The following is a 25,053-nucleotide window of genomic DNA, read 5'->3' as shown; positions in this document are numbered from 1 at the left end:
GACTGTAACAAAAATGATTCAAATGTCAATTGGATCGTGCCTCATGTTGAATAGCAAATTTTAAATCCTCACAGTGACCAAAATTGCCATTTTTACAGAGTTTTGCTTACTCAAAAGCTTCAATTTTGACCCGTTTCAGGCACAGAAATGACTTTAAACACACTTATTTTATTTGAAAAAGTCATAATTCACATCCAAAAGTCATTTAGAGTAAAAAGATTAAATGTTAAAATTTCATCATTATAGACCATTTTGGGAACGTTCAACAGGTCCGGAGTCATCGTTTTTCATCCGAAAATGGATTTTTTGGACTGTACCAAAAATGATTCAAAATGTCAATTGGATTGTGCCTCATGTTGAATAACCACTTTTTAAACCCTCACAGTGACCAAAATTGCCATTTTTACAGAGTTTTGCTTACTCAAAAGGTTCAATTTTGACCCGTTTCAGGCACAGAAATGACTTTAAAGACACTTATTTTAGTTGAAAACGTCTTAATTCACACCCAACAGTCATTTAGAGTCAAAAGATTAAATCTTAAAATTTCATCATTATAGACCATTTTGGGAACGTTCGACAGGTCCGGAGTCATCGTTTTTTATCCGAAAATGGATTTTTAGGACTGTACCAAAAATGATTCAAATTTTAATTGGATCGTGCCTCATGTTGAATACCCACTTTTTAAACCCTCACAGTGACAGAAATTGCCATTTTTACAGAGTTTTGCTTACTCAAAAGCTTCAATTTTGACCCGTTTCAGGCACAGAAATGACTTTAAACACACTTATTTTAGTTGAAAAAGTCATAATTCACATCCAACAGTCATTTAGAGTCAAAAGATTAAATGTTAAAATTTCATCATTATAGACCATTTTGGGAACGTTCGACAGGTCCGGAGTCATCGTTTTTCATCCATAAATGGATTTTTTGGACTATACCAAAAATGATTCAAAATGTAAATTGGATCGTGTCTCATGTTGAGTGACCACTTTTTAAACCCTCACAGTGACCAAAATTGCCATTTTTACAGAGTTTTGCTTACTCAAAAGCTTCAATTTTGACCCGTTTCAGGCACAGAAATGACTTTAAACACACTTATTTTAGTTGAAAAAGTCATAATTCACATCCAACAGTCATTTAGAGTCAAAAGATTAAATGTTAAAATTTCATCATTATAGACTATTTTGGGAACGTTTGACAGGTCCGGAGTCATCGTTTTTCATCCGAAAATTGATTTTTTGGACTGTAACTAAAATGATTCAAAATGTCAATTGGATCGTGCCTTATGTTGAATAGCCACTTTTTAAACCCTCACAGTGACCAAAATTGCCATTTATACAGAGTTTTGCTTACTCAAAAGCTTCAATTTTGACCCGTTTCAGGCACAGAAATGACTTTAAACACACTTATTTTAGTTGAAAAAGTCATAATTCACATCCAACAGTCATTTAGAGTCAAAAGATTAAATGTTAAAATTTCATCATTATAGACCATTTTGGGAACGTTTGACAGGTCCGGAGTCATCGTTTTTCATCCATAAATGGATTTTTTGGACTATACCAAAAATGATTCAAAATGTAAATTGGATCGTGTCTCATGTTGAGTGACCACTTTTTAAACCCTCACAGTGACCAAAATTGCCATTTTTACAGAGTTTTGCTTACTCAAAAGCTTCAATTTTGACCCGTTTCAGGCACAGAAATGACTTTAAACACACTTATTTAAGTTGAAAAAGTCATAATTCACATCCAACCGTCATTTAGAGTCAAAAGATTAAATGTTAAAATTTCATCATTATAGACCATTTTGGGAACGTTCGACAGGTCCGGAGTCATCGTTTTTCATCCGAAAATGGATTTTTTGGATTGTACCAAAAATGATTCAAAAACCACTTGTAAACCCTCACAGTGACCAAAATTGCTATTTTTACAGAGTTTTGCTTACTCAAAAGCTTTAATTTTGACCCGTTTCAGGCACAGAAATGACTTTAAACACACTTATTTTAGTTGAAAACGTCTTAATTCACATCCAACAGTCATTTAGAGTCAAAAGATTAAATCTTAAAATTTCATCATTATAGACCATTTTGGGAACGTTCAAAAGGTCCGGAGTCATCGTTTTTCATCCGAAAATGGATTATTTGGACTGTACCAAAAATGATTCAAAAACCACTTTTAAACCCTCACAGTGACCATAATTGCCATTTTTACAGAGTTTTGCTTACTCAAAGCTTCAATTTTGACCCGTTTCAGGCACAGAAATGACTTTAAACACACTTATTTTAGTTGAAAAAGTCATAATTCACATCCAACAGTCATTTAGAGTCAAAAGATTAAATGTTAGAATTTCATCATTATGGACCATTTTGGGAACGTTCGACAGGTCCGGAGTCATCGTTTTTCATCCGAAAATGGATTTTTTGGACTGTACCAAAAATGATTCAAAATGTCAATTGGATCGTGTCTCATGTTGAATAACCACTTTTTAAACCCTCACAGTGACCAAAATTGCCATTTTTACAGAGTTTTGCTTACTCAAAAGCTTCAATTTTGACCCGTTTCAGGCACAGAAATTACTTTAAACACACTTATCTTAGTTGAAAAAGTCATAATTCACATCCAACAGTCATTTAGAGTCAAAAGATTAAATGTTAAAATTTCATCATTATAGACCATTTTGGGAACGTTCGACAGGTCCGGAGTCATCGTTTTTCATCCGAAAATGGATTTTTAGTACTTTACCAAAAATTATTCAAAATGTTAATTGGATCGTGCCTCATGTTGAATAACCACTTTTTAAACCTTCACAGTGACCAAAATTGCCATTTTTACAGAGTTTTGCTTACTCAAAAGCTTCAATTTTGACCCGTTTCAGGCACAGATATGACTTTAAACACACTTATTTTAGTTGAAAAAGTCATAATTCACATCCAACAGTCATTTAGAGTCAAAAGATTAAATGTTAAAATTTCATCATTATAGACCATTTTGGGAACGGTTGACAGGTCCGGAGTCATCGTTTTTCATCCGAAAATGGATTTTTTGGGCTGTACCAAAAATGATTCAAAATGTCAATTGGATCGTGCCTCATGTTGAATAACCACTTTTTAAACCCTCACAGTGACCAAAATTGCCATTTTTACAGAGTTTTGCTTACTCAAAAGCTTCAATTTTGACCCGTTTCAGGCACAGAAATGACTTTAAACACACTTATTTTATTTGAAAAAGTCATAATTCACATCCAAAAGTCATTTAGAGTAAAAAGATTAAATGTTAAAATTTCATCATTATAGACCATTTTGGGAACGTTCAACAGGTCCGGAGTCATCGTTTTTCATCCGAAAATGGATTTTTTGGACTGTACCAAAAATGATTCAAAATGTCAATTGGATTGTGCCTCATGTTGAATAACTACTTTTTAAACCCTCACAGTGACCAAAATTGCCATTTTTACAGAGTTTTGCTTACTCAAAAGGTTCAATTTTGACCCGTTTCAGGCACAGAAATGACTTTAAAGACACTTATTTTAGTTGAAAACGTCTTAATTCACACCCAACAGTCATTTAGAGTCAAAAGATTAAATCTTAAAATTTCATCATTATAGACCATTTTGGGAACGTTCGACAGGTCCGGAGTCATCGTTTTTCATCCGAAAATGGATTTTTAGGACTGTACCAAAAATGATTCAAATTTTAATTGGATCGTGCCTCATGTTGAATACCCACTTTTTAAACCCTCACAGTGACAGAAATTGCCATTTTTACAGAGTTTTGCTTACTCAAAAGCTTCAATTTTGACCCGTTTCAGGCACAGAAATGACTTTAAACACACTTATTTTAGTTGAAAAAGTCATAATTCACATCCAACAGTCATTTAGAGTCAAAAGATAACATTTTAAAATTTCATCATTATAGACCACTTTAGGAAAGTTTCACAGGTCCGGAGTCATCGTTTTTCATCCGAAAATGGATTATTTGGACTGTACCAAAAATGATTTAAAATGTCAATTGGATCGTGCCTAAAGTTGAATAACCACTTTTTAAACCCTCACAGTGACAAAAATTGCCATTTTTACAGAGTTTTGCTTACTCAAAAGCTTCAATTTGTACCCGTTTCAGGCACAGAAATGACTTTAAACACACTTATTTTAGTTGAAAAAGTCATAATTCACATCCAACAGTCATTTAGAGTCAAAAGATTAAATGTTAAAATTTCATCATTATAGACCATTTTGGGAACGTTCGACAGGTCCGGAGTCATCGTTTTTCATCCATAAATGGATTTTTTGGAGTATACCAAAAATGATTCAAAATGTAAATTGGATCGTGTCTCATGTTGAGTGACCACTTTTTAAACCCTCACAGTGACCAAAATTGCCATTTTTACAGAGTTTTGCTTACTCAAAAGCTTCAATTTTGACCCGTTTGAGGCACAGAAATGACTTTAAACACACTTATTTTAGTTGAAAAAGTCATAATTCACATCCAACAGTCATTTAGAGTCAAAAGATTAAATGTTAAAATTTCATCATTATAGACTATTTTGGGAACGTTTGACAGGTCCGGAGTCATCGTTTTTCATCCGAAAATTGATTTTTTGGACTGTAACTAAAATGATTCAAAATGTCAATTGGATCGTGCCTTATGTTGAATAGCCACTTTTTAAACCCTCACAGTGACCAAAATTGCCATTTATACAGAGTTTTGCTTACTCAAAAGCTTCAATTTTGACCCGTTTCAGGCACAGAAATGACTTTAAACACACTTATTTTAGTTGAAAAAGTCATAATTCACATCCAACAGTCATTTAGAGTCAAAAGATTAAATGTTAAAATTTCATCATTATAGACCATTTTGGGAACGTTCGACAGGTCCGGAGTCATCGTTTTTCATCCATAAATGGATTTTTTGGACTATACCAAAAATGATTCAAAATGTAAATTGGATCGTGTCTCATGTTGAGTGACCACTTTTTAAACCCTCACAGTGACCAAAATTGCCATTTTTACAGAGTTTTGCTTACTCAAAAGCTTCAATTTTGACCCGTTTCAGGCACAGAAATGACTTTAAACACACTTATTTAAGTTGAAAAAGTCATAATTCACATCCAAACGTCATTTAGAGTCAAAAGATTAAATGTTAAAATTTCATCATTATAGACCATTTTGGGAACGTTCGACAGGTCCGGAGTCATCGTTTTTCATCCGAAAATGGATTTTTTGGATTGTACCAAAAATGATTCAAAAACCAATTGTAAACCCTCACAGTGACCAAAATTGCTATTTTTACAGAGTTTTGCTTACTCAAAAGCTTTAATTTTGACCCGTTTCAGGCACAGAAATGACTTTAAACACACTTATTTTAGTTGAAAACGTCTTAATTCACATCCAACAGTCATTTAGAGTCAAAAGATTAAATCTTAAAATTTCATCATTATAGACCATTTTGGGAACGTTCAACAGGTCCGGAGTCATCGTTTTTCATCCGAAAATGGATTATTTGGACTGTACCAAAAATGATTCAAAAACCACTTTTAAACCCTCACAGTGACCATAATTGCCATTTTTACAGAGTTTTGCTTACTCAAAGCTTCAATTTTGACCCGTTTCAGGCACAGAAATGACTTTAAACACACTTATTTTAGTTGAAAAAGTCATAATTCACATCCAACAGTCATTTAGAGTCAAAAGATTAAATGTTAGAATTTCATCATTATGGACCATTTTGGGAACGTTCGACAGGTCCGGAGTCATCGTTTTTCATCTGAAAATGGATTTTTTGGACTGTACCAAAAATGATTCAAAATGTCAATTGGATCGTGTCTCATGTTGAATAACCACTTTTTAAACCCTAACAGTGACCAAAATTGCCATTTTTACAGAGTTTTGCTTACTCAAAAGCTTCAATTTTTACCCGTTTCAGGCACAGAAATGACTTTAAACACACTTATTTTAGTTGAAAAAGTCATAATTCACATCCAACAGTCATTTAGAGTCAAAAGATTAAATGTTAAAATTTCATCATTATAGACCATTTTGGGAACGTTCGACAGGTCCGGAGTCATCGTTTTTCATCCATAAATGGATTTTTTGGAGTATACCAAAAATGATTCAAAATGTAAATTGGATCGTGTCTCATGTTGAGTGACCACTTTTTAAACCCTCACAGTGACCAAAATTGCCATTTTTACAGAGTTTTGCTTACTCAAAAGCTTCAATTTTGACCCGTTTCAGGCACAGAAATGACTTTAAACACACTTATTTTAGTTGAAAAAGTCATAATTCACATCCAACAGTCATTTAGAGTCAAAAGATTAAATGTTAAAATTTCATCATTATAGACTATTTTGGGAACGTTTGACAGGTCCGGAGTCATCGTTTTTCATCCGAAAATTGATTTTTTGGACTGTAACTAAAATGATTCAAAATGTCAATTGGATCGTGCCTTATGTTGAATAGCCACTTTTTAAACCCTCACAGTGACCAAAATTGCCATTTATACAGAGTTTTGCTTACTCAAAAGCTTCAATTTTGACCCGTTTCAGGCACAGAAATGACTTTAAACACACTTATTTTAGTTGAAAAAGTCATAATTCACATCCAACAGTCATTTTGAGTCAAAAGATTAAATGTTAAAATTTCATCATTATAGACCATTTTGGGAACGTTCGACAGGTCCGGAGTCATCGTTTTTCATCCATAAATGGATTTTTTGGACTATACCAAAAATGATTCAAAATGTAAATTGGATCGTGTCTCATGTTGAGTGACCACTTTTTAAACCCTCACAGTGACCAAAATTGCCATTTTTACAGAGTTTTGCTTACTCAAAAGCTTTAATTTTGACCCGTTTCAGGCACAGAAATGACTTTAAACACACTTATTTTAGTTGAAAACGTCTTAATTCACATCCAACAGTCATTTAGAGTCAAAAGATTAAATCTTAAAATTTCATCATTATAGACCATTTTGGGAACGTTCAACAGGTCCGGAGTCATCGTTTTTCATCCGAAAATGGATTATTTGGACTGTACCAAAAATGATTCAAAAACCACTTTTAAACCCTCACAGTGACCATAATTGCCATTTTTACAGAGTTTTGCTTACTCAAAGCTTCAATTTTGACCCGTTTCAGGCACAGAAATGACTTTAAACACACTTATTTTAGTTGAAAAAGTCATAATTCACATCCAACAGTCATTTAGAGTCAAAAGATTAAATGTTAGAATTTCATCATTATGGACCATTTTGGGAACGTTCGACAGGTCCGGAGTCATCGTTTTTCATCCGAAAATGGATTTTTTGGACTGTACCAAAAATGATTCAAAATGTCAATTGGATCGTGTCTCATGTTGAATAACCACTTTTTAAACCCTCACAGTGACCAAAATTGCCATTTTTACAGAGTTTTGCTTACTCAAAAGCTTCAATTTTGACCCGTTTCAGGCACAGAAATTACTTTAAACACACTTATCTTAGTTGAAAAAGTCATAATTCACATCCAACAGTTATTTAGAGTCAAAAGATTAAATGTTAAAATTTCATCATTATAGACCATTTTGGGAACGTTCGACAGGTCCGGAGTCATCGTTTTTCATCCGAAAATGGATTTTTAGTACTTTACCAAAAATTATTCAAAATGTTAATTGGATCGTGCCTCATGTTGAATAACCACTTTTTAAACCCTCACAGTGACCAAAATTGCCATTTTTACAGAGTTTTGCTTACTCAAAAGCTTCAATTTTGACCCGTTTCAGGCACAGATATGACTTTAAACACACTTATTTTAGTTGAAAAAGTCATAATTCACATCCAACAGTCATTTAGAGTCAAAAGATTAAATGTTAAAATTTCATCATTATAGACCATTTTGGGAACGGTTGACAGGTCCGGAGTCATCGTTTTTCATCCGAAAATGGATTTTTTGGGCTGTACCAAAAATGATTCAAAATGTCAATTGGATCGTGCCTCATGTTGAATAACCACTTTTTAAACCCTCACAGTGACCAAAATTGCCATTTTTACAGAGTTTTGCTTACTCAAAAGCTTCAATTTTGACCCGTTTCAGGCACAGAAATGACTTTAAACACACTTATTTTATTTGAAAAAGTCATAATTCACATCCAAAAGTCATTTAGAGTAAAAAGATTAAATGTTAAAATTTCATCATTATAGACCATTTTGGGAACGTTCAACAGGTCCGGAGTCATCGTTTTTCATCCGAAAATGGATTTTTTGGACTGTACCAAAAATGATTCAAAATGTCAATTGGATTGTGCCTCATGTTGAATAACTACTTTTTAAACCCTCACAGTGACCAAAATTGCCATTTTTACAGAGTTTTGCTTACTCAAAAGGTTCAATTTTGACCCGTTTCAGGCACAGAAATGACTTTAAAGACACTTATTTTAGTTGAAAACGTCTTAATTCACACCCAACAGTCATTTAGAGTCAAAAGATTAAATCTTAAAATTTCATCATTATAGACCATTTTGGGAACGTTCGACAGGTCCGGAGTCATCGTTTTTCATCCGAAAATGGATTTTTAGGACTGTACCAAAAATGATTCAAATTTTAATTGGATCGTGCCTCATGTTGAATACCCACTTTTTAAACCCTCACAGTGACAGAAATTGCCATTTTTACAGAGTTTTGCTTACTCAAAAGCTTCAATTTTGACCCGTTTCAGTCACAGAAATGACTTTAAACACACTTATTTTAGTTGAAAAAGTCATAATTCACATCCAACAGTCATTTAGAGTCAAAAGATAACATTTTAAAATTTCATCATTATAGACCACTTTAGGAAAGTTTCACAGGTCCGGAGTCATCGTTTTTCATCCGAAAATGGATTATTTGGACTGTACCAAAAATGATTTAAAATGTCAATTGGATCGTGCCTAAAGTTGAATAACCACTTTTTAAACCCTCACAGTGACAAAAATTGCCATTTTTACAGAGTTTTGCTTACTCAAAAGATTCAATTTTGACCCATTTCAGGCACAGAAATGACTTTAAACACACTTATTTAAGTTGAAAAAGTCATAATTCACACCCAACAGTCATTTAGAGTCAAAAGATTTAATGTTAAAATTTCATCATTATAGACCATTTTGGGAACGTTCGAAAGGTCCCGAGTCATCGTTTTTCATCCGAAAATGGATTTTTTGGACTGTACCAAAAATGATTCAAAATGTCAATTGGATCGTGTCTCATGTTGAATAACCACTTTTTAAACCCTAACAGTGACCAAAATTGCCATTTTTACAGAGTTTTGCTTACTCAAAAGCTTCAATTTTTACCCGTTTCAGGCACAGAAATGACTTTAAACACACTTATTTTAGTTGAAAAAGTCATAATTCACATCCAACAGTCATTTAGAGTCAAAAGATTAAATGTTAAAATTTCATCATTATAGACCATTTTGGGAACGTTCGACAGGTCCGGAGTCATCGTTTTTCATCCATAAATGGATTTTTTGGAGTATACCAAAAATGATTCAAAATGTAAATTGGATCGTGTCTCATGTTGAGTGACCACTTTTTAAACCCTCACAGTGACCAAAATTGCCATTTTTACAGAGTTTTGCTTACTCAAAAGCTTCAATTTTGACCCGTTTGAGGCACAGAAATGACTTTAAACACACTTATTTTAGTTGAAAAAGTCATAATTCACATCCAACAGTCATTTAGAGTCAAAAGATTAAATGTTAAAATTTCATCATTATAGACTATTTTGGGAACGTTTGACAGGTCCGGAGTCATCGTTTTTCATCCGAAAATTGATTTTTTGGACTGTAACTAAAATGATTCAAAATGTCAATTGGATCGTGCCTTATGTTGAATAGCCACTTTTTAAACCCTCACAGTGACCAAAATTGCCATTTATACAGAGTTTTGCTTACTCAAAAGCTTCAATTTTGACCCGTTTCAGGCACAGAAATGACTTTAAACACACTTATTTTAGTTGAAAAAGTCATAATTCACATCCAACAGTCATTTAGAGTCAAAAGATTAAATGTTAAAATTTCATCATTATAGACCATTTTGGGAACGTTCGACAGGTCCGGAGTCATCGTTTTTCATCCATAAATGGATTTTTTGGACTATACCAAAAATGATTCAAAATGTAAATTGGATCGTGTCTCATGTTGAGTGACCACTTTTTAAACCCTCACAGTGACCAAAATTGCCATTTTTACAGAGTTTTGCTTACTCAAAAGCTTCAATTTTGACCCGTTTCAGGCACAGAAATGACTTTAAACACACTTATTTAAGTTGAAAAAGTCATAATTCACATCCAACCGTCATTTAGAGTCAAAAGATTAAATGTTAAAATTTCATCATTATAGACCATTTTGGGAACGTTCGACAGGTCCGGAGTCATCGTTTTTCATCCGAAAATGGATTTTTTGGATTGTACCAAAAATGATTCAAAAACCACTTGTAAACCCTCACAGTGACCAAAATTGCTATTTTTACAGAGTTTTGCTTACTCAAAAGCTTTAATTTTGACCCGTTTCAGGCACAGAAATGACTTTAAACACACTTATTTTAGTTGAAAACGTCTTAATTCACATCCAACAGTCATTTAGAGTCAAAAGATTAAATCTTAAAATTTCATCATTATAGACCATTTTGGGAACGTTCAACAGGTCCGGAGTCATCGTTTTTCATCCGAAAATGGATTATTTGGACTGTACCAAAAATGATTCAAAAACCACTTTTAAACCCTCACAGTGACCATAATTGCCATTTTTACAGAGTTTTGCTTACTCAAAGCTTCAATTTTGACCCGTTTCAGGCACAGAAATGACTTTAAACACACTTATTTTAGTTGAAAAAGTCATAATTCACATCCAACAGTCATTTAGAGTCAAAAGATTAAATGTTAGAATTTCATCATTATGGACCATTTTGGGAACGTTCGACAGGTCCGGAGTCATCGTTTTTCATCCGAAAATGGATTTTTTGGACTGTACCAAAAATGATTCAAAATGTCAATTGGATCGTGTCTCATGTTGAATAACCACTTTTTAAACCCTAACAGTGACCAAAATTGCCATTTTTACAGAGTTTTGCTTACTCAAAAGCTTCAATTTTTACCCGTTTCAGGCACAGAAATGACTTTAAACACACTTATTTTAGTTGAAAAAGTCATAATTCACATCCAACAGTCATTTAGAGTCAAAAGATTAAATGTTAAAATTTCATCATTATAGACCATTTTGGGAACGTTCGACAGGTCCGGAGTCATTGTTTTTCATCCATAAATGGATTTTTTGGAGTATACCAAAAATGATTCAAAATGTAAATTGGATCGTGTCTCATGTTGAGTGACCACTTTTTAAACCCTCACAGTGACCAAAATTGCCATTTTTACAGAGTTTTGCTTACTCAAAAGCTTCAATTTTGACCCGTTTCAGGCACAGAAATGACTTTAAACACACTTATTTTAGTTGAAAAAGTCATAATTCACATCCAACAGTCATTTAGAGTCAAAAGATTAAATGTTAAAATTTCATCATTATAGACTATTTTGGGAACGTTTGACAGGTCCGGAGTCATCGTTTTTCATCCGAAAATTGATTTTTTGGACTGTAACTAAAATGATTCAAAATGTCAATTGGATCGTGCCTTATGTTGAATAGCCACTTTTTAAACCCTCACAGTGACCAAAATTGCCATTTATACAGAGTTTTGCTTACTCAAAAGCTTCAATTTTGACCCGTTTCAGGCACAGAAATGACTTTAAACACACTTATTTTAGTTGAAAAAGTCATAATTCACATCCAACAGTCATTTAGAGTCAAAAGATTAAATGTTAAAATTTCATCATTATAGACCATTTTGGGAACGTTCGACAGGTCCGGAGTCATCGTTTTTCATCCATAAATGGATTTTTTGGACTATACCAAAAATGATTCAAAATGTAAATTGGATCGTGTCTCATGTTGAGTGACCACTTTTTAAACCCTCACAGTGACCAAAATTGCCATTTTTACAGAGTTTTGCTTACTCAAAAGCTTCAATTTTGACCCGTTTCAGGCACAGAAATGACTTTAAACACACTTATTTAAGTTGAAAAAGTCATAATTCACATCCAACCGTCATTTAGAGTCAAAAGATTAAATGTTAAAATTTCATCATTATAGACCATTTTGGGAACGTTCGACAGGTCCGGAGTCATCGTTTTTCATCCGAAAATGGATTTTTTGGATTGTACCAAAAATGATTCAAAAACCACTTGTAAACCCTCACAGTGACCAAAATTGCTATTTTTACAGAGTTTTGCTTACTCAAAAGCTTTAATTTTGACCCGTTTCAGGCACAGAAATGACTTTAAACACACTTATTTTAGTTGAAAACGTCTTAATTCACATCCAACAGTCATTTAGAGTCAAAAGATTAAATCTTAAAATTTCATCATTATAGACCATTTTGGGAACGTTCAACAGGTCCGGAGTCATCGTTTTTCATCCGAAAATGGATTATTTGGACTGTACCAAAAATGATTCAAAAACCACTTTTAAACCCTCACAGTGACCATAATTGCCATTTTTACAGAGTTTTGCTTACTCAAAGCTTCAATTTTGACCCGTTTCAGGCACAGAAATGACTTTAAACACACTTATTTTAGTTGAAAAAGTCATAATTGACATCCAACAGTCATTTAGAGTCAAAAGATTAAATGTTAAAATTTCATCATTATAGACCATTTTGGGAACGGTTGACAGGTCCGGAGTCATCGTTTTTCATCCGAAAATGGATTTTTTGGGCTGTACCAAAAATGATTCAAAATGTCAATTGGATCGTGCCTCATGTTGAATAACCACTTTTTAAACCCTCACAGTGACCAAAATTGCCATTTTTACAGAGTTTTGCTTACTCAAAAGCTTCAATTTTGACCCGTTTCAGGCACAGAAATGACTTTAAACACACTTATTTTATTTGAAAAAGTCATAATTCACATCCAAAAGTCATTTAGAGTAAAAAGATTAAATGTTAAAATTTCATCATTATAGACCATTTTGGGAACGTTCAACAGCTCCGGAGTCATCGTTTTTCATCCGAAAATGGATTTTTTGGACTGTACCAAAAATGATTCAAAATGTCAATTGGATTGTGCCTCATGTTGAATAACTACTTTTTAAACCCTCACAGTGACCAAAATTGCCATTTTTACAGAGTTTTGCTTACTCAAAAGGTTCAATTTTGACCCGTTTCAGGCACAGAAATGACTTTAAAGACACTTATTTTAGTTGAAAACGTCTTAATTCACACCCAACAGTCATTTAGAGTCAAAAGATTAAATCTTAAAATTTCATCATTATAGACCATTTTGGGAACGTTCGACAGGTCCGGAGTCATCGTTTTTCATCCGAAAATGGATTTTTAGGACTGTACCAAAAATGATTCAAATTTTAATTGGATCGTGCCTCATGTTGAATACCCACTTTTTAAACCCTCACAGTGACAGAAATTGCCATTTTTACAGAGTTTTGCTTACTCAAAAGCTTCAATTTTGACCCGTTTCAGGCACAGAAATGACTTTAAACACACTTATTTTAGTTGAAAAAGTCATAATTCACATCCAACAGTCATTTAGAGTCAAAAGATAACATTTTAAAATTTCATCATTATAGACCACTTTAGGAAAGTTTCACAGGTCCGGAGTCATCGTTTTTCATCCGAAAATGGATTTTTTGGACTGTACCAAAAATGATTCAAAATGTCAATTGGATCGTGCCTCATGTTGAATAACCACTTTTTAAACCCTCACAGTGACCAAAATTGCCATTTTTACAGAGTTTTGCTTATTCAAAAGCTTTAATTTTGACCCGTTTCAGGCACAGAAATGACTTTAAACACACTTATTTTAGTTGAAAACGTCTTAATTCACATCCAACAGTCATTTAGAGTCAAAAGATTAAATCTTAAAATTTCATCATTATAGACCATTTTGGGAACGTTCAACAGGTCCAGAGTCATCGTTTTTCATCCGAAAATGGATTATTTGGACTGTACCAAAAATGATTTAAAATGTCAATTGGATCGTGCCTAAAGTTGAATAACCACTTTTTAAACCCTCACAGTGACAAAAATTGCCATTTTTACAGAGTTTTGCTTACTCAAAAGATTCAATTTTGACCCATTTCAGGCACAGAAATGACTTTAAACACACTTATTTAAGTTGAAAAAGTCATAATTCACACCCAACAGTCATTTAGAGTCAAAAGATTTAATGTTAAAATTTCATCATTATAGACCATTTTGGGAACGTTCGAAAGGTCCCGAGTCATCGTTTTTCATCCGAAAATGGATTTTTTGGACTGTACCAAAAATGATTCAAAATGTCAATTGGATCGTGTCTCATGTTGAATAACCACTTTTTAAACCCTAACAGTGACCAAAATTGCCATTTTTACAGAGTTTTGCTTACTCAAAAGCCTCAATTTTTACCCGTTTCAGGCACAGAAATGACTTTAAACACACTTATTTTAGTTGAAAAAGTCATAATTCACATCCAACAGTCATTTAGAGTCAAAAGATTAAATGTTAAAATTTCATCATTATAGACCATTTTGGGAACGTTCGACAGGTCCGGAGTCATCGTTTTTCATCCATAAATGGATTTTTTGGAGTATACCAAAAATGATTCAAAATGTAAATTGGATCGTGTCTCATGTTGAGTGACCACTTTTTAAACCCTCACAGTGACCAAAATTGCCATTTTTACAGAGTTTTGCTTACTCAAAAGCTTCAATTTTGACCCGTTTCAGGCACAGAAATGACTTTAAACACACTTATTTTAGTTGAAAAAGTCATAATTCACATCCAACAGTCATTTAGAGTCAAAAGATTAAATGTTAAAATTTCATCATTATAGACCATTTTGGGAACGTTCGACAGGTCCGGAGTCATCGTTTTTCATCCATAAATGGATTTTTTGGACTATACCAAAAATGATTCAAAATGTAAATTGGATCGTGTCTCATGTTGAGTGACCACTTTTTAAACCCTCACAGTGACCAAAATTGCCATTTTTACAGAGTTTTGCTTACTCAAAAGCTTCAATTTTGACCCGTTTCAGGCACAGAAATGACTTTAAACACACTTATTTAAGTTGAAAAAGTCATAATTCACATCCAACCGTCATTTAGAGTCAAAAGATTAAATGTTAAAATTTCATCATTATAGACCATTTTGGGAACGTTCGACAGGTCCGGAGTCATCGTTTTTCATCCGAAAATGGATTTTTTGGATTGTACCAAAAATGATTCAAAAACCACTTGTAAACCCTCACAGTGACCAAAATTGCTATTTTTACAGAGTTTTGCTTACTCAAAAGCTTTAATTTTGACCCGTTTCAGGCACAGAAATGACTTTAAACACACTTATTTTAGTTGAAAACGTCTTAATTCACATCCAACAGTCATTTAGAGTCAAAAGATTAAATCTTAAAATTTCATCATTATAGACCATTTTGGGAACGTTCAACAGGTCCGGAGTCATCGTTTTTCATCCGAAAATGGATTATTTGGACTGTACCAAAAATGATTCAAAAACCACTTTTAAACCCTCACAGTGACCATAATTGCCATTTTTACAGAGTTTTGCTTACTCAAAGCTTCAATTTTGACCCGTTTCAGGCACAGAAATGACTTTAAACACACTTATTTTAGTTGAAAAAGTCATAATTCACATCCAACAGTCATTTAGAGTCAAAAGATTAAATGTTAGAATTTCATCATTATGGACCATTTTGGGAACGTTCGACAGGTCCGGAGTCATCGTTTTTCATCCGAAAATGGATTTTTTGGACTGTACCAAAAATGATTCAAAATGTCAATTGGATCGTGTCTCATGTTGAATAACCACTTTTTAAACCCTCACAGTGACCAAAATGGCCATTTTTACAGAGTTTTGCTTACTCAAAAGCTTCAATTTTGACCCGTTTCAGGCACAGATATGACTTTAAACACACTTATTTTAGTTGAAAAAGTCATAATTCACATCCAACAGTCATTTAGAGTCAAAAGATTAAATGTTAAAATTTCATCATTATAGACCATTTTGGGAACGGTTGACAGGTCCGGAGTCATCGTTTTTCATCCGAAAATGGATTTTTTGGGCTGTACCAAAAATGATTCAAAATGTCAATTGGATCGTGCCTCATGTTGAATAACCACTTTTTAAACCCTCACAGTGACCAAAATTGCCATTTTTACAGAGTTTTGCTTACTCAAAAGCTTCAATTTTGACCCGTTTCAGGCACAGAATGACTTTAAACACACTTATTTTATTTGAAAAAGTCATAATTCACATCCAAAAGTCATTTAGAGTAAAAAGATTAAATGTTAAAATTTCATCATTATAGACCATTTTGGGAACGTTCAACAGGTCCGGAGTCATCGTTTTTCATCCGAAAATGGATTTTTTGGACTGTACCAAAAATGATTCAAAATGTCAATTGGATTGTGCCTCATGTTGAATAACTACTTTTTAAACCCTCACAGTGACCAAAATTGCCATTTTTACAGAGTTTTGCTTACTCAAAAGGTTCAATTTTGACCCGTTTCAGGCACAGAAATGACTTTAAAGACACTTATTTTAGTTGAAAACGTCTTAATTCACACCCAACAGTCATTTAGAGTCAAAAGATTAAATCTTAAAATTTCATCATTATAGACCATTTTGGGAACGTTCGACAGGTCCGGAGTCATCGTTTTTCATCCGAAAATGGATTTTTAGGACTGTACCAAAAATGATTCAAATTTTAATTGGATCGTGCCTCATGTTGAATACCCACTTTTTAAACCCTCACAGTGACAGAAATTGCCATTTTTACAGAGTTTTGCTTACTCAAAAGCTTCAATTTTGACCCGTTTCAGGCACAGAAATGACTTTAAACACACTTATTTTAGTTGAAAAAGTCATAATTCACATCCAACAGTCATTTAGAGTCAAAAGATAACATTTTAAAATTTCATCATTATAGACCACTTTAGGAAAGTTTCACAGGTCCGGAGTCATCGTTTTTCATCCGAAAATGGATTTTTTGGACTGTACCAAAAATGATTCAAAATGTCAATTGGATCGTGCCTCATGTTGAATAACCACTTTTTAAACCCTCACAGTGACCAAAATTGCCATTTTTACAGAGTTTTGCTTACTCAAAAGATTCAATTTTGACCCATTTCAGGCACAGAAATGACTTTAAACACACTTATTTAAGTTGAAAAAGTCATAATTCACACCCAACAGTCATTTAGAGTCAAAAGATTTAATGTTAAAATTTCATCATTATAGACCATTTTGGGAACGTTCGAAAGGTCCCGAGTCATCGTTTTTCATCCGAAAATGGATTTTTTGGACTGTACCAAAAATGATTCAAAATGTCAATTGGATCGTGTCTCATGTTGAATAACCACTTTTTAAACCCTAACAGTGACCAAAATTGCCATTTTTACAGAGTTTTGCTTACTCAAAAGCTTCAATTTTTACCCGTTTCAGGCACAGAAATGACTTTAAACACACTTATTTTAGTTGAAAAAGTCATAATTCACATCCAACAGTCATTTAGAGTCAAAAGATTAAATGTTAAAATTTCATCATTATAGACCATTTTGGGAACGTTCGACAGGTCCGGAGTCATCGTTTTTCATCCATAAATGGATTTTTTGGAGTATACCAAAAATGATTCAAAATGTAAATTGGATCGTGTCTCATGTTGAGTGACCACTTTTTAAACCCTCACAGTGACCAAAATTGCCATTTTTACAGAGTTTTGCTTACTCAACAGCTTCAATTTTGACCCGTTTCAGGCACAGAAATGACTTTAAACACACTTATTTTAGTTGAAAAAGTCATAATTCACATCCAACAGTCATTTAGAGTCAAAAGATTAAATGTTAAAATTTCATCATTATAGACTATTTTGGGAACGTTTGACAGGTCCGGAGTCATCGTTTTTCATCCGAAAATTGATTTTTTGGACTGTAACTAAAATGATTCAAAATGTCAATTGGATCGTGCCTTATGTTGAATAGCCACTTTTTAAACCCTCACAGTGACCAAAATTGCCATTTATACAGAGTTTTGCTTACTCAAAAGCTTCAATTTTGACCCGTTTCAGGCACAGAAATGACTTTAAACACACTTATTTTAGTTGAAAAAGTCATAATTCACATCCAACAGTCATTTAGAGTCAAAAGATTAAATGTTAAAATTTCATCATTATAGACCATTTTGGGAACGTTCGACAGGTCCGGAGTCATCGTTTTTCATCCGAAAATGGATTTTTTGGATTGTACCAAAAATGATTCAAAAACCACTTGTAAACCCTCACAGTGACCAAAATTGCTATTTTTACAGAGTTTTGCTTACTCAAAAGCTTTAATTTTGACCCGTTTCAGGCACAGAAATGACTTTAAACACACTTATTTTAGTTGAAAACGTCTTAATTCACATCCAACAGTCATTTAGAGTCAAAAGATTAAATCTTAAAATTTCATCATTATAGACCATTTTGGGAACGTTCAACAGGTCCGGAGTCATCGTTTTTCATCCGAAAATGGATTATTTGGACTGTACCAAAAATGATTCAAAAACCACTTTTAAACCCTCACAGTGACCATAATTGCCATTTTTACAGAGTTTTGCTTACTCAAAGCTTCAATTTTGACCCGTTTCAGGCACAGAAATGACTTTAAACACACTTATTTTAGTTGAAAAAGTCATAATTCACATCCAACAGTCATTTAGAGTCAAAAGATTAAATGTTAGAATTTCATCATTATGGACCATTTTGGGAACGTTCGACAGGTCCGGAGTCATCGTTTTTCATCCGAAAATGGATTTTTTGGACTGTACCAAAAATGATTCAAAATGTCAATTGGATCGTGTCTCATGTTGAATAACCACTTTTTAAACCCTCACAGTGACCAAAATTGCCATTTTTACAGAGTTTTGCTTACTCAAAAGCTTCAATTTTGACCCGTTTCAGGCACAGAAATTACTTTAAACACACTTATCTTAGTTGAAAAAGTCATAATTCACATCCAACAGTCATTTAGAGTCAAAAGATTAAATGTTAAAATTTCATCATTATAGACCATTTTGGGAACGTTCGACAGGTCCGGAGTCATCGTTTTTCATCCGAAAATGGATTTTTAGTACTTTACCAAAAATGATTCAAAATGTTAATTGGATCGTGCCTCATGTTGAATAACCACTTTTTAAACCCTCACAGTGACCAAAATTGCCATTTTTACAGAGTTTTGCTTACTCAAAACTTCAATTTTGACCCGTTTCAGGCACAGATATGACTTTAAACACACTTATTTTAGTTGAAAAAGTCATAATTCACATCCAACAGTCATTTAGAGTCAAAAGATTAAATGTTAAAATTTCATCATTATAGACCATTTTGGGAACGGTTGACAGGTCCGGAGTCATCGTTTTTCATCCGAAAATGGATTTTTTGGGCTGTACCAAAAATGATTCAAAATGTCAATTGGATCGTGCCTCATGTTGAATAACCACTTTTTAAACCCTCACAGTGACCAAAATTGCCATTTTTACAGAGTTTTGCTTACTCAAAAGATTCAATTTTGACCCGTTTCAGGCACAGAAATGACTTTAAACACACTTATTTAAGTTGAAAAAGTCATAATTCACATCCAACAGTCATTTAGAGTCAAAAGATTAAATCTTAAAATTTCATCATTATAGACCATTTTGGGAACGTTCAACAGGTCCGGAGTCATCGTTTTTCATCCGAAAATGGATTTTTTGGATTGTACCAAAAATGATTCAAAAACCACTTGTAAACCCTCACAGTGACCAAAATTGCTATTTTTACAGAGTTTTGCTTACTCAAAAGCTTTAATTTTGACCCGTTTCAGGCACAGAAATGACTTTAAACACACTTATTTTAGTTGAAAACGTCTTAATTCACATCCAACAGTCATTTAGAGTCAAAAGATTAAATCTTAAAATTTCATCATTATAGACCATTTTGGGAACGTTCAACAGGTCCGGAGTCATCGTTTTTCATCCGAAAATGGATTATTTGGACTGTACCAAAAATGATTCAAAAACCACTTTTAAACCCTCACAGTGACCATAATTGCCATTTTTACAGAGTTTTGCTTACTCAAAGCTTCAATTTTGACCCGTTTCAGGCACAGAAATGACTTTAAACACACTTATTTTAGTTGAAAAAGTCATAATTCACATCCAACAGTCATTTAGAGTCAAAAGATTAAATGTTAGAATTTCATCATTATGGACCATTTTGGGAACGTTCGACAGGTCCGGAGTCATCGTTTTTCATCCGAAAATGGATTTTTTGGACTGTACCAAAAATGATTCAAAATGTCAATTGGATCGTGTCTCATGTTGAATAACCACTTTTTAAACCCTCACAGTGACCAAAATTGCCATTTTTACAGAGTTTTGCTTACTCAAAAGCTTCAATTTTGACCCGTTTCAGGCACAGAAATTACTTTAAACACACTTATCTTAGTTGAAAAAGTCATAATTCACATCCAACAGTCATTTAGAGTCAAAAGATTAAATGTTAAAATTTCATCATTATAGACCATTTTGGGAACGTTCGACAGGTCCGGAGTCATCGTTTTTCATCCGAAAATGGATTTTTAGTACTTTACCAAAAATGATTCAAAATGTTAATTGGATCGTGCCTCATGTTGAATAACCACTTTTTAAACCCTCACAGTGACCAAAATTGCCATTTTTACAGAGTTTTGCTTACTCAAAACTTCAATTTTGACCCGTTTCAGGCACAGATATGACTTTAAACACACTTATTTTAGTTGAAAAAGTCATAATTCACATCCAACAGTCATTTAGAGTCAAAAGATTAAATGTTAAAATTTCATCATTATAGACCATTTTGGGAACGGTTGACAGGTCCGGAGTCATCGTTTTTCATCCGAAAATGGATTTTTTGGGCTGTACCAAAAATGATTCAAAATGTCAATTGGATCGTGCCTCATGTTGAATAACCACTTTTTAAACCCTCACAGTGACCAAAATTGCCATTTTTACAGAGTTTTGCTTACTCAAAAGATTCAATTTTGACCCGTTTCAGGCACAGAAATGACTTTAAACACACTTATTTAAGTTGAAAAAGTCATAATTCACATCCAACAGTCATTTAGAGTCAAAAGATTAAATCTTAAAATTTCATCATTATAGACCATTTTGGGAACGTTCAACAGGTCCGGAGTCATCGTTTTTCATCCGAAAATGGATTATTTGGACTGTACCAAAAATGATTCAAAAACCACTTTTAAACCCTCACAGTGACCATAATTGCCATTTTTACAGAGTTTTGCTTACTCAAAGCTTCAATTTTGACCCGTTTCAGGCACAGAAATGACTTTAAACACACTTATTTTAGTTGAAAAAGTCATAATTCACATCCAACAGTCATTTAGAGTCAAAAGATTAAATGTTAGAATTTCATCATTATGGACCATTTTGGGAACGTTCGACAGGTCCGGAGTCATCGTTTTTCATCCGAAAATGGATTTTTTGGACTGTACCAAAAATGATTCAAAATGTCAATTGGATCGTGTCTCATGTTGAATAACCACTTTTTAAACCCTAACAGTGACCAAAATTGCCATTTTTACAGAGTTTTGCTTACTCAAAAGCTTCAATTTTTACCCGTTTCAGGCACAGAAATGACTTTAAACACACTTATTTTAGTTGAAAAAGTCATAATTCACATCCAACAGTCATTTAGAGTCAAAAGATTAAATGTTAAAATTTCATCATTATAGACCATTTTGGGAACGTTCGACAGGTCCGGAGTCATTGTTTTTCATCCATAAATGGATTTTTTGGAGTATACCAAAAATGATTCAAAATGTAAATTGGATCGTGTCTCATGTTGAGTGACCACTTTTTAAACCCTCACAGTGACCAAAATTGCCATTTTTACAGAGTTTTGCTTACTCAAAAGCTTCAATTTTGACCCGTTTCAGGCACAGAAATTACTTTAAACACACTTATCTTAGTTGAAAAAGTCATAATTCACATCCAACAGTCATTTAGAGTCAAAAGATTAAATGTTAAAATTTCATCATTATAGACCATTTTGGGAACGTTCGACAGGTCCGGAGTCATCGTTTTTCATCCGAAAATGGATTTTTAGTACTTTACCAAAAATGATTCAAAATGTTAATTGGATCGTGCCTCATGTTGAATAACCACTTTTTAAACCCTCACAGTGACCAAAATTGCCATTTTTACAGAGTTTTGCTTACTCAAAACTTCAATTTTGACCCGTTTCAGGCACAGATATGACTTTAAACACACTTATTTTAGTTGAAAAAGTCATAATTCACATCCAACAGTCATTTAGAGTCAAAAGATTAAATGTTAAAATTTCATCATTATAGACCATTTTGGGAACGGTTGACAGGTCCGGAGTCATCGTTTTTCATCCGAAAATGGATTTTTTGGGCTGTACCAAAAATGATTCAAAATGTCAATTGGATCGTGCCTCATGTTGAATAACCACTTTTTAAACCCTCACAGTGACCAAAATTGCCATTTTTACAGAGTTTTGCTTACTCAAAAGATTCAATTTTGACCCGTTTCAGGCACAGAAATGACTTTAAACACACTTATTTAAGTTGAAAAAGTCATAATTCACATCCAACAGTCATTTAGAGTCAAAAGATTAAATCTTAAAATTTCATCATTATAGACCATTTTGGGAACGTTCAACAGGTCCGGAGTCATCGTTTTTCATCCGAAAATGGATTATTTGGACTGTACCAAAAATGATTCAAAAACCACTTTTAAACCCTCACAGTGACCATAATTGCCATTTTTACAGAGTTTTGCTTACTCAAAGCTTCAATTTTGACCCGTTTCAGGCACAGAAATGACTTTAAACACACTTATTTTAGTTGAAAAAGTCATAATTCACATCCAACAGTCATTTAGAGTCAAAAGATTAAATGTTAGAATTTCATCATTATGGACCATTTTGGGAACGTTCGACAGGTCCGGAGTCATCGTTTTTCATCCGAAAATGGATTTTTTGGACTGTACCAAAAATGATTCAAAATGTCAATTGGATCGTGTCTCATGTTGAATAACCACTTTTTAAACCCTAACAGTGACCAAAATTGCCATTTTTACAGAGTTTTGCTTACTCAAAAGCTTCAATTTTTACCCGTTTCAGGCACAGAAATGACTTTAAACACACTTATTTTAGTTGAAAAAGTCATAATTCACATCCAACAGTCATTTAGAGTCAAAAGATTAAATGTTAAAATTTCATCATTATAGACCATTTTGGGAACGTTCGACAGGTCCGGAGTCATTGTTTTTCATCCATAAATGGATTTTTTGGAGTATACCAAAAATGATTCAAAATGTAAATTGGATCGTGTCTCATGTTGAGTGACCACTTTTTAAACCCTCACAGTGACCAAAATTGCCATTTTTACAGAGTTTTGCTTACTCAAAAGCTTCAATTTTGACCCGTTTCAGGCACAGAAATGACTTTAAACACACTTATTTTAGTTGAAAAAGTCATAATTCACATCCAACAGTCATTTAGAGTCAAAAGATTAAATGTTAAAATTTCATCATTATAGACTATTTTGGGAACGTTTGACAGGTCCGGAGTCATCGTTTTTCGTCCGAAAATTGATTTTTTGGACTGTAACTAAAATGATTCAAAATGTCAATTGGATCGTGCCTTATGTTGAATAGCCACTTTTTAAACCCTCACAGTGACCAAAATTGCCATTTATACAGAGTTTTGCTTACTCAAAAGCTTCAATTTTGACCCGTTTCAGGCACAGAAATGACTTTAAACACACTTATTTTAGTTGAAAAAGTCATAATTCACATCCAACAGTCATTTAGAGTCAAAAGATTAAATGTTAAAATTTCATCATAATAGACCATTTTGGGAACGTTCGACAGGTCCGGAGTCATCGTTTTTCATCCATAAATGGATTTTTTGGACTATACCAAAAATGATTCAAAATGTAAATTGGATCGTGTCTCATGTTGAGTGACCACTTTTTAAACCCTCACAGTGACCAAAATTGCCATTTTTACAGAGTTTTGCTTACTCAAAAGCTTCAATTTTGACCCGTTTCAGGCACAGAAATGACTTTAAACACACTTATTTAAGTTGAAAAAGTCATAATTCACATCCAACCGTCATTTAGAGTCAAAAGATTAAATGTTAAAATTTCATCATTATAGACCATTTTGGGAACGTTCGACAGGTCCGGAGTCATCGTTTTTCATCCGAAAATGGATTTTTTGGATTGTACCAAAAATGATTCAAAAACCACTTGTAAACCCTCACAGTGACCAAAATTGCTATTTTTACAGAGTTTTGCTTACTCAAAAGCTTTAATTTTGACCCGTTACAGGCACAGAAATGACTTTAAACACACTTATTTTAGTTGAAAACGTCTTAATTCACATCCAACAGTCATTTAGAGTCAAAAGATTAAATCTTAAAATTTCATCATTATAGACCATTTTGGGAACGTTCAACAGGTCCGGAGTCATCGTTTTTCATCCGAAAATGGATTATTTGGACTGTACCAAAAATGATTCAAAAACCACTTTTAAACCCTCACAGTGACCATAATTGCCATTTTTACAGAGTTTTGCTTACTCAAAGCTTCAATTTTGACCCGTTTCAGGCACAGAAATGACTTTAAACACACTTATTTTAGTTGAAAAAGTCATAATTCACATCCAACAGTCATTTAGAGTCAAAAGATTAAATGTTAGAATTTCATCATTATGGACCATTTTGGGAACGTTCGACAGGTCCGGAGTCATCGTTTTTCATCCGAAAATGGATTTTTTGGACTGTACCAAAAATGATTCAAAATGTCAATTTGATCGTGTCTCATGTTGAATAACCACTTTTTAAACCCTCACAGTGACCAAAATTGCCATTTTTACAGAGTTTTGCTTACTCAAAAGCTTCAATTTTGACCCGTTTCAGGCACAGATATGACTTTAAACA

Source organism: Lissotriton vulgaris, chromosome 7 (genome assembly GCF_964263255.1).
Source record: "Lissotriton vulgaris chromosome 7, aLisVul1.2, whole genome shotgun sequence".
NCBI classification, from domain to species: domain Eukaryota; kingdom Metazoa; phylum Chordata; class Amphibia; order Caudata; family Salamandridae; genus Lissotriton; species Lissotriton vulgaris.
The sequence above is the reverse complement of the archived record's forward strand: the minus strand, read 5'-3'. Positions refer to the sequence as shown.